At 43.2% G+C, this 14,950-nt stretch overlaps 1 protein-coding gene across 5 annotated transcripts in view; it reads right to left on the bottom strand.

Moving 5' to 3' along the window:
• Positions 1-14,950, bottom strand: part of LZTS3 (leucine zipper tumor suppressor family member 3) — a 69,494-nt gene that overhangs the window by 17,355 nt on the left and 37,189 nt on the right. For 2 of the 5 annotated variants that reach the window (XM_073002125.2, XM_073002124.2), the window contains exons 2-3: positions 5,086-5,183; positions 2,403-2,523 (exon numbers count right to left, since the gene is read on the bottom strand). The exons of 2 other annotated variants lie outside the window; for them this stretch is intronic. The gene's annotated coding sequence lies outside the window, so the exon portion shown is untranslated. The remainder of the gene's footprint in view (positions 1-2,402; positions 2,524-5,085; positions 5,184-14,950) is intronic. One more of the 5 variants, XM_073002128.2, reaches the window with a different exon arrangement.

Genomic DNA, 14,950 nt, shown 5'->3' with positions numbered 1-14,950 from the left:
GGTGCATCAAAGCAGCTGCGACTAGATAGAACACTAATATTAGGGGGAATGTGATGGTACTAATATGTTTCCGTTCCTTTTTTTTAAAAGTAGAATTAGCAGGGCCTTTTTTACAGCCACCCCACAGTTGAACTTGCTATCAAGAGACGTTCCTGTAGCCTCCTGCCTGATTCTCTGTTTCAGCCCTAACTTAGACCCTTCCTAAGACTGTTGCCGTGATTGCACATCATCATTCTTCCTTCTTCGTGGTGTTAAAACCTGCCGGGTGCACCCTGTAGCAAAATGAGAAGAAGAGGAAATCCAACGTGGCTCCTTTATCGTTCCTGGGCACTTTGAAAGAGGATAAACTTTTTTTTTTAAAAAAAAAACATTCTTCCCCCACCCCACAACCCAACCAATTCTTTTGGGTCGTTGTGGGTTTTTCGGGCTCTTTGGCCATGTTCTGAAGGTTGTTTTGGGGTTTCATTTCTTCCTCGTTCTTGGAAGCAATCCTTCCCACGGATGGTGGTCCATTAGGGATTTAGACAGGGGAGCTGCGTATGCGGTTTCTCCGCACGCCAGGCAGGAGGGGGAAATGTTAATCAAAACAGTGAGAACAACAGAACATTCTCAAAATAATCCTTGTTAAGTTCATGAGCTTGCAAAGAGCAGCATACGCATTCCCGCGCGCTGAGCGTGTTAATCCGTGAGAAGCCACAGGAAGCCTTCAACAGATTGGATCCTACTTCGGCGTGGTGGGAAATTCCGTTTATAAAAACTTTTTTTTACCTCAGCGGGGGGAGTCTCACGCACGGGAACCACACCGTAGTCCGGCCATGTCCAAGCCAAGATAATGAGGCTGATGGACGTGGGGGCTGTACTCTAGGGTTGTAGCAGAAGAGAGGTGAAGAATACCCCCACTTTTTTTGGGACTATATCTCTGAAGGGCCGCAGTGGCGCCGGGATTCTGTCGTCCAGAAAAGGAACTTTTCCAAGCACTGTGGAAATGCACTGTGTTCGGTTGAAAATTCTCAGAAAATACTTAAAAAAAAAAATTCTAAAGGCACATCTAAATGGGGCTTTTCCTGAATAATGCTACTGCCGAATTTGCAGGCGTCCATTGTTATGGGGCAGCGTTCCCACCAATTTTTTCCCCTATTGTCTGTCCCTCTGCTTTTTTTTTTAAGAGAGGAAAGCCACATAGGAACTTAAAAATGAAATAAGCAGGAAGGTTGGCAAATCTTGGGGTCTGAGTCCAAGGCCTGGGTTCGAGTCTTGGGCACCAAGTCCCAGAAGAAATTGAGGGGAGGGGTGGGATGGGGTCCCAGGTTGTGAATTAAGTCTGAGTCATTCGTGCAACTTAAGTCCACCTTCTCCAAATTACCCCTTACTCTCTGAAGATATTAAGCAAACCTTACCCATTATTCACCCATAAACAAGGACATCCAGAAGCTAACTTTAATATTACAGAAAATTCTTTCAGGGTTGTATAGGAGTAAAATCTGGCTTGGTTCTGCCTCCTATCGTGGAACCACTTTTCTTTTACGCAGCAGTATGACCTAACAAATACAATACTATTTCATTTGGTACTTGTGTTGTTATGTGCCGTCAAGTTGCTTCTTCGGACTAATGGCGACCCCATGAATGAGCCACCTCCAGCGTGTCCTCCCCTCAGCTGCCCTGCTCTGGTCTTGCAAACTCAACCCTGTGACTTCCTTTAGGGAGTCTGTCCACCTTGTATCCCGTCTTCCTCTTTTCCTGCTGCCTTCCACTTTTCCTAGCATGATTGCCTTTCCCAGCAAATCCTGCTTCCTCACGAGGTGCCCAAAACAGGACAGCCTCCGTTTCAGCATTTCTGCCTCCAGAGAGAGTTCAGGCTTGATTTGCTCCAGGACCCCCTTTTCTGGCTTTCTGGCAGTCTAGGGTATCTGCAAAGCTGTCCCCCAGCACCACACTTTAAGTGAATTAATTATGTTTTCTTTCTTTGCTATTTCAGCTTTCGCATCCACACGTAGTGATTGGCAATACAAGAGTGTGGATGATCCTGGTCTCTTGTGACACATCCTTAGACTTGAGATTCTTTTCTAATTCCTTCCTTTGCTACCCTTCCAAAATCTCAGTCTTCCTCTGATTTCTTGGCTATACGTAGTCCCCATTAGGATTGATTACTGAACCAAGGTATTAACTGAGGCAAAACTTCTCAGAAGAGATTCTCCTCAGAATTTCCTATTGCGTTCTCTTCAAAACATCATCCTCTCCCCAGGGCTGGCTGAAACCCTTTTCTTGCCTGAAGCAATAAAGATGGTGCCACCCCTTGCCATCACCCCCCCGTTCTAGATTGGCCGTTGCATCTTATTCCTGCTGTGGTGTCGTGATGGAAGCTCTGCTGGTTCTACTCAATTTTGTGTTGTGAACATGCTTACAGGAAGAATGCGCCACCTGGCCTGGCTCTGGTTCTCCTTTCTTCACACTTTCATGGTGGAATCTGAAGAGAAGACGTTGTGTGTAGGCTGCTTTCTCACAGATTTTGATCTCATGGAGAACCTACATGGAGGCAAGAATCTCTTAAGACTTGAGGGCCTGCCACCGTCGGTCCATCAGTGTGAATCGTAGCAGCAAACCGTCACTAGCTAAGAAATCAGCAGCATACCAATGGTGTGGCAAGACATGCAACAAGAAATACAGATAAGGGCCCAAATCCTGTTGCATAGTTATCCCAGCAAAAGGGAAATGACTTAACCCGCAGTGGCAAATTGCTGCTAATTAATGAGTCCCCTCTTGGATTCCTGGTCATGTGCCAAGCCATTGAATAAGGAATCCAAGCAGAGACTCATTAATTGGCAGCAATTTGCCTCTGTGAGTTACATCAGGGGTCCCCCAACCTTTTTCACCCCACAGACCAGCTGGGGAAGACGGGGCATCCCCCACACTCATGTGCATGAGCCAACAAGTGCTCTCTCTCTCTCGTGAACGAGTGCGTGCACATGCGCAAACGGCGGCACTGTGCTCATGCACACTCATGCACATGTGCAAATGGCAGCGCAGCATTTGCACGGGTGCACTGGAGCATGCGCACATGTGCAAATCAGCTATGCAGGGTGGGTGCATGCAGGGAGGGGGACACGGGAGGTCTGTCTCCGCGGCCCAGTTCAGCTCAGGCCATGGACTAGCACAGGCCGCGGACCAGTGGTTGGGGACTTCTGAGTTACATCATTTCCCTTCTGCTGGGATAACTACGCAACAAGATTCAGGCCACTGACTTCTCCAGTTATGGCAATTAGTTGCTGAAATTTATGCCAACAGGCGTAATGTCTACACAGTTATTCAACTGGATTCTGGCCAATGCTGAAAGCATGAAGAAAGCAATGATTGAAAGAGGTGGGGTTAGCAATCCTCCCTCTCCAGAATGCTGAGCTGCACAATCAATACCTAAAAAGGGCTAGAATAATGATTCTTGGACTAAAACTCCCAGAGGCCTTCACCCCTCGCTACAGTGGCCAGGGTTTCTGGGAGTTGAAGTCCAAGAAAATCTGGAGACCCAAAGTTGCGAAGCACTGAGTTAGAATCTTCCACTAGACCTGAGGATAGTCAGGTAGCTTGGTGGAGGGCAGTTGTGGGACAGGCAACCTAGCCCATATAGCTTCAACATGCCCGCAAATACTTGCTGGCTGAGGGCTCTGTTTCGCGGTCCTGTTCTGTCTCATGCTGGGTCTACTCAGTGAAATGTCTCCCCTTTACCACCCCAGTTTTACCCGGTGCAAACAGCGTGAAAGAACCTAAGGAGGCTGTTTGTGCTTAATACTCTGCAAAATATGAAGGACTGGTACAATAAAATGTGGAATTTGGCTGTTAAAGGTAAACTAACTGGTGAATTAAAAGTTAAAAAAAAGGAATATGGAACGAAAATAGATTTCATGACATTTTGAATGATTTTTTTAACATATGCATTTTGTAAACATACAGGTTATATCCCCGACACAAGAATCATTCTATTTCGGGAGAGATACACACTCCATAAATGAAAACAAAATAAGTTGATAATTAAAAATTAGGTGGGTGGGTGGTTAATCCCCAGGCTGGCGGGCTACACTGTGAATCTGAGTTATGATTGTACTTTGTTTTTTGTTATTAGGCATTGCTTAAAGTATAGTTTTCTCAGTTGAGTTGTTTTTGAAAGTAAATAAAAAGTTTTTAAAAAGTCAGAAAAAGAAAAAAATTGGGGGGGAGGAACATTCTATTATTATTATTTGTTATTTATTTGATTTATACCCCGCCCATCTGGTATGTTCTACCACTCTGGGCGGCTAAAACACCACTCCCACACCCTCGAAACCATTGGGTGATTTTTCTATTCCCATGTTCTCCCCCCCCCCCAACTATTTCAATCATGTGAATCAGTGGGAGGAGATTATCTGTATAGGGCTCTGGGGTTCTGGACAAGCTTCTGAGTACCGTTCCTGATCCTTTGGAAGAGGGAGGGCTATCAGCTACAGACCTTTGGGTAGTGTGGGCGGCATATAAATTAAATAAATTAAATAAATAAACTACAGACCAGGGGGCAAAAGGATTTGTAGCATCTCACGAGAGCCATCTGGCAAAATAGGGAAGGGCTCAACGCTACGACTATAGAGGCGTGGGGTAACAGACCCACATTCTGCGCCATAGGGCTTTAAAGCCAATTTCTAGCCCCAACGGAAGCAGGACCAAGGGGAACTTGGTTCAATCGACACATCTGCAAGTTCCACCAATTCAGTGGGTCTACTCTATTGGGGACTCACAAATGGAGGGAGGGGTCCTGAAGTAAATAAAGCAAAAACCCATAGCTGGCCATGTCATCGGGATCCAGCCAAACCTGACTCTGTTCTGGTCCTTTTGATGGGAAGAAGCTCCGTGGAGGAATTAGAAGTTTCTTCCTTCATACTCAATGATTTCTTTACACGCAGACACATCAAGAAGTGGGGCAGCTCATGAAGTTCTAGAAGGGGTTGAATCTGAATATTACAGAATTTTCAACCGGTGTTCGGTGGCTTCCACCCTTCCTGCAGGTTCGGCCAGGGTGTCTTTAGCCCTCCCTCGCACACAAGACAGGATAGTGGTTTTATTTACTTGAAATAGCCGGTGCAGGTACAAAACGCCGGCTGCGACACAGCCCCTCCTACGGTTCCAAACGTTCCCTGTTCATTCACCGGGCCTGGTTATGGGTGCTAAAAAATGGAATGGGAGAAGATAAAATAGGTTAAAACAAGGCCCCTCATTTTGAAGCTACTTTTCAATAACATGCACATATATATTTACTTATAAAATTGCATTTTGCCACTCTCATGCGTCACACACACTATGACATTCTTAGGTTTTCCTCCTAGGAGACGCTTCTGGATACATCCCGGCCACAAAGCTTATGGCACCGTCACCATGACATGGAACTTTCCCGGTGATACACAGGAACACCAACAACACCAAATCATACAAAGAAGCTTTTAACACACAACACAGCCTTCTTCAACGTGGTCTGCAATAGGCCATCATCCCCTCAGGCTGCACGTTTATGTTGGCTGAGGGTCAAAAGGATCAAGAAAAGCAAAAAAAAAGTGTGCTTAAAGTGTGCTTATTAAAAAATGTGCTTAAATAAAAAAAATAAGTGCGCTTATATTGTTTTTATTCCATTTTTTTATTGTTAGTCACCCAGAGTAGACTTTGGTCTAGATGGGCTTGGTGGTGAACCATAAAAGATTGGCAGAGGTGGGAACAGAGGAAGGAAGGAAGGAAGACTATCAGCTGAAATGCGGATGACACCATATCCATGTGTAGACACTGACTCCAAATCAATCTGCACCCTCTGTGTGATCACTAACTGTGAATTAAAATGGAAGGTAAGCTGTGACTCAAACTGCAGCAAATCCGAATTACTCTGATTCATCTTGCCACTTTAGTTGCAGCCTCAGGTACGGCAGGGACGCATGTATCATGCGAAAATAAATTCTTCCTAATAACGCTGAAACATAAAAGTAAAAATTTCTGTCGATCCTATTATTAGAGCAAAGAACAGGAAAGCCACAGGAAGCTTTTGCAGGCAATTTTTTCATTTTGGTCAGCAGAGGGGAACGCAAATCCCACCGTGATGCCACCGAACACAATATTGTCTACATGATCCAACCGAATGAATGCATAACATCTGGAGGTGGGTGGGAGGGCCATATAATTTGGCTGGATGTATTTCCTATCAGCTATCTGTAGTTGCCACCAAAAAAAGAGGGAAAGAACCAATGTATCCACTTTGTGACCTGTGACTTCACTCCTGTTGTACGCGTGCAACAATTAAGGCAGGCTCACAACAGAAACAACAATTTATTGTTGTTGTTATTACCGTATTTTTCGCTCCGTAAGACGCACCTTTCCATAAGACGCACCAATTTTTTAGGAGAAGAAAACAGGAAAATATAATCTGTTTTCTTCGCTCCATAAGACGCACAGACTTTCCACCCCCGTTTTGTGGGAAAAAAGTGCGTCTTATGGTGTGAAAAATACGGTATGATCACCATCGTCGTAAGTCTTATTCTGCTGCCAGAATAATGGAAACAGGGGCTTGAGAGATCTCACCCCCTCAGTTCACAACGCAACCAGGCCAGTAGCAGGACCCGCACATCACAACGTCAAGAGGAGCCTTTTGCTGCTTCTCCTATCCATGCAACATCTTCCTCTGACATCCCCCACTCGCTATAATGACACATCTTAGAAACAGGCGCAGGAACCGGAAACGTTACGGTCATTTCTTGCACATAAACTGAGAAACAGAGATTGGGGGGAGGATGGTAAAGAACTACGTACTTTGGCGAAGCATCCTGGGAAATGATTCACAGGTGCTTCCTCATTACTGAAAGACCAACCTTTTACTGTACTTTCTAAGGTATGCAGGAAAAAAGAGATTCTTCCATCAAATCACACGGACAAGCTTTTTTAGAAAAATTTTCTTGGCTTTATTAATTTTTTAAAAAAAGAAGCCATTGCATTATTTCGATTCTGCATTCGTGATACTATTTCACCATCACAGCGGAACAGATTTGAAGTGACATTTCCAGACAGCTCTTTTGGCCTGGAAGCCCATTTCCTCGATGCTTTTTGCAAGGAAGAGGTTTTTTTCCATCCTGATTTACAAAAAACCCCCACCCCCCATCCAGAATGCTTTTGTTGTCTTTGGCCGAACACGGGCAGAATTTAATCTACAAAACATAACTAAGCCAACAAGTCAATATTTAACCAGCTCCTCCCTCATTGCTCCAAAGCCACTTGGTTTCTGCAGCTGAAAGCGCGCATTGAGAGATTTCATGCAGCCATAAAAAAAAGGAAGGCAAATAATTTTTTTCCCCACCTTTGATGCTGATTGAGATTCATATTGGAGTTATTTGTTCGTTTAATCCCACCCCACCTTCATGTTCAGAGGAGAGTGAAAGAAACCTTTTTGATTTTGCAGGGTTATAGTAAAAGGAGCCCTTCCTTACAAATCCTTTCTCTCCCCCCCCCTTCCGGGACGTTTATACTGTACAGTATATCTTTATTATGTACAGCATTAGCCAGCTGAATTAAAGAGACGTCACTACTCCAGAAAAAGCAATCAAAGTTGTAGCGTCTGTGATGTGCCATCAGGTTTCCTCTAACTTCTGCTAAGCTTGTGGATGGGCAGTTGCCAAAATGGCCTGTCCCTGCTCATCTCCTGCAAACTCAAGCCCGTGGCTTTCTTTATGGAGTTAATTCATCCCACACTGGGTTCTTCCTGTTTTCCTGCTGCCTTCAGTTTTGCTTAGCATTAGGGCTCGGTCACGTTGCCAATCTGCATCGATTCCAGGTCTGACTTGTTAAAAAATATATTAATGTAAAGTTACGTGGTATTTAAATTTATATTTAAATAAGGCTGGCTTGCCTTCAGCTCCAACTCTGATGCCTGCCTTAAAAGAGTCTAGGCTCCAAAAAAATTTGGGGGGGGCAAGGGTGGAATTTAAGGCCGCATTGCATTGAGGTTCACCCACCCTTGCCCTGTCTGTTTTATTATTATTTTTTCCAAGGGGGATATGGATAGCCTGACATGACAGTGGACCTTTTTTTTTTAGAAGAGGACAGAGAGAGAAAGGGGTGAAACATTGGAAAACTGAACAAACTATTCATGCCTGGAATTACTACAACAGTAGAAACACTTATACTTTGATACTCATAGGCATTTTGATAGGATTGTCAGTAATGATCTGGTTTCATTCTGGACTTAACCCTTTCTTGGGCTAAACACCAGCTGGGATGAACACAGGCTTCTGATTTTTCCCCCAGGAGATCTGTAAAGTTTTGAGGGACTAAAGTTTTGTAGGGATGGTTCAGGCATCGGTTTACTAGATCTGAAAGGTCTTTCTTTTGAGTAAGGATTTGTGGCATCCCTCTGAATTTAAAACACTACAATTTTATATACTAAGCAACAAATAATGCCTATTATATGATTTAAGGCAATAAAACAGGTTTAGGCACGATAAGAAACGACTGAATGATTTCTACCTCAAAATTTCAAATTTTTTAAAGGCTAAATAAAATCCTGGTGTGAGACTCTCTCCCGCCACATGGCTCCAACATTTCCAAAATGTTATGTTTCTTGACATTGGTGTTGGAGGGATGTTGCTTTAATCCATACTCTTGAACAGTCCAAGAAGTTCAGTCTTTGTGGACAACATCTCCCACTGTTTTTGTTTAGTTGTAAAGTTGTGTCCAACTCTTTATGACCCCATGGACCAGAGCACGCCAGGCCCTCCTGTTTCCACTGCCGCCCAGAGTTGGGTCAAATTCACGTTGGTAGCTTTGGTGACCCTGTCCAGCCATCTCATCATCCTCTGTCGTCCCCTTCTTCTCTTGCCTTCACACTTTCCCAACATCAGGGGCTTTTCCAGGGAGTCTCCTCTTCTCCTGAGATGGCCAAAGTATTGGAGCCTCAGCTTCAGGATCTGTCCTCCTAGTGAGCACTCAGGGTTGATTTCCTTCAGAACGGATAGGTTTGATCTCCTTGGAGTCCAGGGGACTCTCAAGAGTCTCCTCCAGCACCTAACAATTCAAAAGCATCAATTCTTCAGTCAGCTTTTTTTTACGGCCCAGCTCTCGCTTCCATACATCACTGCAGGAAAAACCATAGCGTTGATTATGCGGAATTTTGTTGGCAAGGTGATGTCTCTGCTTTTTAAGATGCTGTCTAGGTTTGTCATCGCTTTCCTCCTAAGAAGCAGCCGTCTTTTAATTTCGTGGCTGTTGTCTCCATCTGCAGTGATCATGGAGCCCAAGAAAGCAAAATCTGTCACTGCCTCCATATCTTCCCCTTCTATCTGCCAGGAGGTGACGGGACCAGTGGCTATGATCTTACTTTTTTTGAGGTTGACCTTCAGACTGTTTTTTTGTGCTCTCCTCTCATTATCCCCCAGCAATTATCTCTCCCAGGGCTCCTGAGAGTCCCGAAAAAGGAAAATTGTAAAGCTCTGAGTGTAACTACAGAGATAATGCCATATTACCGCAGGATTGCCGTTAAACTTCCAGTTTTCAAGGAGACACGCATCATACAGAACTATAAAATATAAAATCCTGTTTCCAAAGGAGGAACAGCTAGGTAAGGAGGAGATCAACAAACCCCTCTGATTTCAGCAGAAAAGCAAAACAGGAGAAAAACAGCACACAGTCTCTCCCCTTCCCTCCCCCCCCCCGTCTTTTGTCCCAATAATACGATAATTGTAGGCTGTTCTGTTTTCCAAAACAACATCCCCATTATGGGGGTGGGTGGGGTGGGAACACGGCAACACCCGTTTGCATAAGTAATCACAGGACAAAAGACGAGAGCCGATGAAAAGACGAAAGCTGCTCCGAGCAAGTGGCTGAAGAAATAAACATGACATGCACAGACGAGGGACCTTCTTTGGGAATAATCGGCAGTCCAGTCCGTCCATCTTTCCAGGAGCAACAGGCACTGCTCACCACCCACAGCTCTTGGGAAGAAAGGGGGGGGTTTCCTGCCAACCCAGAGGAGTCATTCGGCATCCTCTGCATGGTAAAAACCATCTTGTGCATGTCGAAACACAACCGAACCCCAATGGATTCAATAGGGCTGACTCCGAAGAATTGTATATACTGCTGCCCCATAAGCTTGCGTTTTATTAACTGCTGCAACTTTGGCTGTTACTCTTCAAGGTATCCTGATCTGGAACAAGGATGAGATTAAATCTCCCCCCCCCCACCGCAGATCTGCTCAGCCATCCAGTTCTCCCTTGAATCGCATGGATCCGAGCAGCACGATTTTGGTCGTACATGGGTGGTGTTCGATACTTAAATAAATAAACATTCCAATAAATAGGAGATAGGGTGATCAGTGTGTTTTTGTTGTGGGTGTATTGTTGTGATAAGTGGGAGACAATACATCCACAACAAAAACACGCTGACCACCCTATCTCCTGAAAAGGACAAAAGCCTATCTCACAGCCATAAATACTTCACTCCCAAGCCAACTACACCAGAGCACAGAGTGCTGTCCTCTGAAGACGCCGGCCACAGAGACTGGTGAAACATTAGGAAGAATAACTTTCGGAACATGGCCAAAACAGCCCGAAAAACCCACAACAACCATCAGATCCCAGCCATGAAAGCCTTTGTGAATACAATATCATCAAACAGCAACTGCCCCCAGAGGACTGATACAAGTGATCACATAAGCTAAAAGCAAGACAAAATAATGAGACACTAAATGCTACAAAAAATTAAAAAATAAAAATAAAATAAAATCACAGACCCTGCCAGCCAAACAAAACATACCATACGCTCATGACAAAAGATCAGGTCTCTTTGTGACGCAACAAATATCAAAAGGACAGTGAAAAATGCAGCACAAAGAAAATACTGGTCTAATTGCCTTCAGTTGGCTTCTATACAGAAGGATCCCCATATCTGTGGGATCGTTATTCACTGATTCCCTTAACCACGGTCTGAAAATATTAAAAAGATCAAAAGAAAAATCCTGGAAATATATTACTAAAGATTAAGTTACCAGAACTGGCCACTAGAAGGAGCCGAAGCTTGCAACCGACTCCCTGCAGTTATTTGGGGGGGGGGGGGGGGGGAGAGAAGAAGTGGCTTCAGACACCCAGTAAGGAAGATGATTGAGCTGACCAAACAGAACATTTGTTCTTGCTGTTTTCTTGCCTGGAGGAGACGGAGGCGTGCAAACGTGTATGGACCTTCGGGTCCCCAAGGCTGAGTAATGTCCTGTGCCATTTTCACAGGGAACTGTGAAGATGAAATGCAGAAGTGAAGTACTCTGCTTAGGGCAGAGACTAGAATTTTTATATTTTCCAAAAGTACAACCCAGACTCTAATTTTAAGGACACACCTACCCCTTACTGCTAATTCTCGACAAAATGGAATTCACTTGGGGTCAGGAAATAATAATAATAATAATAATAATAATAATAATAATAATAATAATAATAATAATAATAATAATAATAATAATAATAATAATAATAATAACAATAATAACAATAATAACAATAATAACAATAATAATAGTAGTAGTAGTAGTTGTTGTTGTTTGTGTAGTATTAGTATTAGTATTAGTATTAGTATTAGTATTAGTATTAGTAGTAGTAGTAGTAGTAGTAGTAGTAGTAGTAGTAGTAATTTGATTTATTTGATTTATTTATTTGATTTATTTATTTGATTTATATCTCGCCCATCTGGTCTATGCAACCACTCTGAGCGGCTTTAATTCCATTCAAGGCAAACAGGGATTTTACTTGTTCCCTTTTAGCCTGGCATATTAGAGTTAACACATTATGTTTAATCACTTGTTCTTATTTTTTCTAATGTTAGCTGCCTTGGAAGTTTCAAATAGAAAGGTGGGATGTAAATATTTTGAGTAAATAGATAAATCAGAGCAGGTGGCTGGTGTTTCCAGATTTCTGGGCAGACTGTTAGCAATTTCAAATATACAACCAAGTTTTTCCTATTGATGGTGAAGTAAATCTGGAGTTTGCATTTCAGCCCAAATGCGGGGCAGTTCTGATGTTTTACAGCCACTGGTTTCACCTGTCTTAGACTGCAGCTACATGTATTTGAATCGGGTTTTGCATTTTTAAAATCAATTTTTTAAAAGGTGACTACACAATGCTTATGGAAGCAAGGGTGCGTTTTTGGCCTGGGAAACACTTTTTTTAATGGCAAGTGAGGTATTTTACTTGGCTGTAAGAGAGTTATTTATTTCGATTTATTTTTAATCACTTTGGCATATGTGAATGCCTCTCTCAACGTAAATTGTGTCTTTGGGGTTCGCCACATACTGGTGTGCTCACCAGCCCCCGCTCTTCTCCTTCTCCGCCCCCTCCTTTGCAAGCCTAAAAAGGCTGATCTAGTCAATGTCTTTAGTCAGTTTCAACCTGCTCTCTTGCTCCCTCCCTCCTTCAATCTCTCTCTCTCTCTCTCTCTCTCTCTCTCTCTCTCTCTGTCTGTCTTACATGTGTCTGGCTGCAAGGAAATCTACCCTGTTTCCCCAAAAATAAGACAGGGTCTTATATTAATTTTTGCTCCAAAAATCGCATTAGGGCTTATTTTCAGGGGATATTTTATTTTTTCCCATGTACAACAATTTACATTTATTCAAATACATTCGTGTTATCTTCTGGTTGCTGCACAAGGGTAGAGGGCGGGGTTTCACTGAATTGGGGCTTATTTTTGCAATAAGGCTTATATTACGAGCGTCCTGAAAAATCATACTAGAACTTATTTTCAGGTTAGGTCGTATTTTCAGGGAAACAGGGTATGTTGATTTTTCCCCTCTGTCATATTGAGTTAGCACTACGCCAGATGGCATGAAATAATAAATAAATATTAAAAATAACACCACAGTAACAATTAGCGGCTTTGAGAGGCAATCAGCATGATACAACAAATATAAGAGCCCATGGAGGCCCCCTCAACCAATATAGAACACTGTTTAAAAACGGATTAATAGTTTTCCCAAGGAATGCAGACGCTGACCGAAAAACCACATGGCTACCACATGACTCCAAGCCAACTCCAAAAACCTCGCTCCTTCTCCCGATTCATTTTTATAGTTATATTGTTATATTATATAATTATATATTGTTTAATTTATCTTTTAATATTTAACTTATTTTGTGTTTTTAATTGTGCCAATTTTAATGTTGTGAGCTGCTTTGGATCCCTTGTTGGGAGAAATGCGGCATATAAATGAAACTAATAACAGCAGCAGCAGCAGCAACAATAACAACAAATAGTAGTAGTAGTAGTAGTAGTAGTGTAACCATACCCTTAGAGTGGTAAAAGCAAAACATATAGATCTCCATTTCTAAGGTGCGTACACTCTAAAATAGATAATGAAGGGAACAATAGATGGAAGACAGAACAGAGAGGGAAGGAAGTATACAGTATATGCTGGGGAACAAGGGATAAAAGAAAAGAAGGGTTGGAAAGGAAGAGAGACGGGTGCCCTTTGCAGGACTGAAGCCGACCACTGGTTTATCTAGCTCTTAATTATCTTCACTAGGATGATGAGCAGCAGGCTTCTGAATTCCAGTATCTTGTTTTTAATTAGTCCCCAAAACCTGCCAATCCGAGTCATCTACCAAGCCAGTCCTGTCGTTAGGTCAACCTGTCGCTGCCATTCAGAATGTCACCAAAAAGGCAGCCAATTTGTTAATTACTCCATTTATGATTACTCTATGTGTACTGCCAAGGACGGAGAGGGTAGTTGTGGGGTTTTGTGCTTCAGGGCAGCAAAAAGCCTCTGCCTAGTTTGGAGTACTGTAGCTTCCATCGATCAATGGGCCTACTCTAGTTGTAATTTGCGCTAAGCAACAGGATTTCGGCCAATGCGCGTTTAAAACTTTTTCTCTGTATCGGCCGTACAGCAAGCATTGTTTTCCGATTGGTCCACAGAAGGTAAACACAGGCTTCATTTGCAAGTCTGACTGCCCAGCTTTGTATTTTTTTTTCAGATATCACACCATGGGAGGGATTTTTAAAAAAATGCTACTGACCAATGGCATTTATTTTGCCACTTGTCTAGTTTGACCCCAAGACTGTCTGGATTCAATTCTGGGCATTCAACTTCAGTTTCTGAAGAATACAGCCACCAAGAGATTTCAGGATGCTGGCTGGGGGGAATTCTGTCGAAACTACCATATTTTTCCATGTATAAGACACCCCCATGTATAAGACACCCCCACTTTTCTAACCCAAAATTAAGAAGTCTAAGTGGGGCTTAGCAAGTGGAGGGGAAAGCAGGGATCAAAGCCCTGCAGGATCACTTTGATCCCTGCATTCCCCTCCACTTATGTTTGTTCTCTCCTTACCTTACTTCCATGTATAAGATGACCCTCAATTTTTAGTCTAAAGATTTTAGACAAAAGTATCATCTTATACATGGAAAAATACGGTAGAAGAAGCATTTGTCGGCTAGCAGATCTCGTGCAGAGCAAGAGAGGTATTTTGCCATCTCAAGAGTGCAATGACGAACTAACAGCTAGGGAAGCTGGGGGGAAAAAAGGTGGTGGAGTTATAAAAGTTACAGGCACATCAGCAGAAAGGGAAAAAGCCCACCCAGGGCATCTCAAGTCTTGGCAATAGAGAGCACTTAATTTGCAAAACATACCTACTTAAAAAGCCTTAAGATTTCCTTCCTGTGCGGCACAAAATGCCTAGCAGATTTGTTATTAACCTGGTGTGAAGAATTTCAAGGGCAGCAATACGGCCCCCACCCCCTGCCTCCCGGAATGCCACCGAGAAGAGTGGTAACGTGTGTGTGTGTGTGTGTGTGTGTGTGTGTGTGTTTGGGTGTGTGCTAGTTGTTCATTCGCGAGGGCTAAGCCAGATCCGGGCAGTACAAAGCCTTGAAAAATAGCTGGAGACCAAGAATTCACAGCCTTCAGAGTGGTTAATTAAAAGCTCTTGC

Source organism: Pogona vitticeps, chromosome 5, assembly GCF_051106095.1.
Source record: "Pogona vitticeps strain Pit_001003342236 chromosome 5, PviZW2.1, whole genome shotgun sequence".
NCBI lineage: Eukaryota > Metazoa > Chordata > Lepidosauria > Squamata > Agamidae > Pogona > Pogona vitticeps.
The sequence above is the reverse complement of the archived record's forward strand: the minus strand, read 5'-3'. Positions and strand labels throughout refer to the sequence as shown.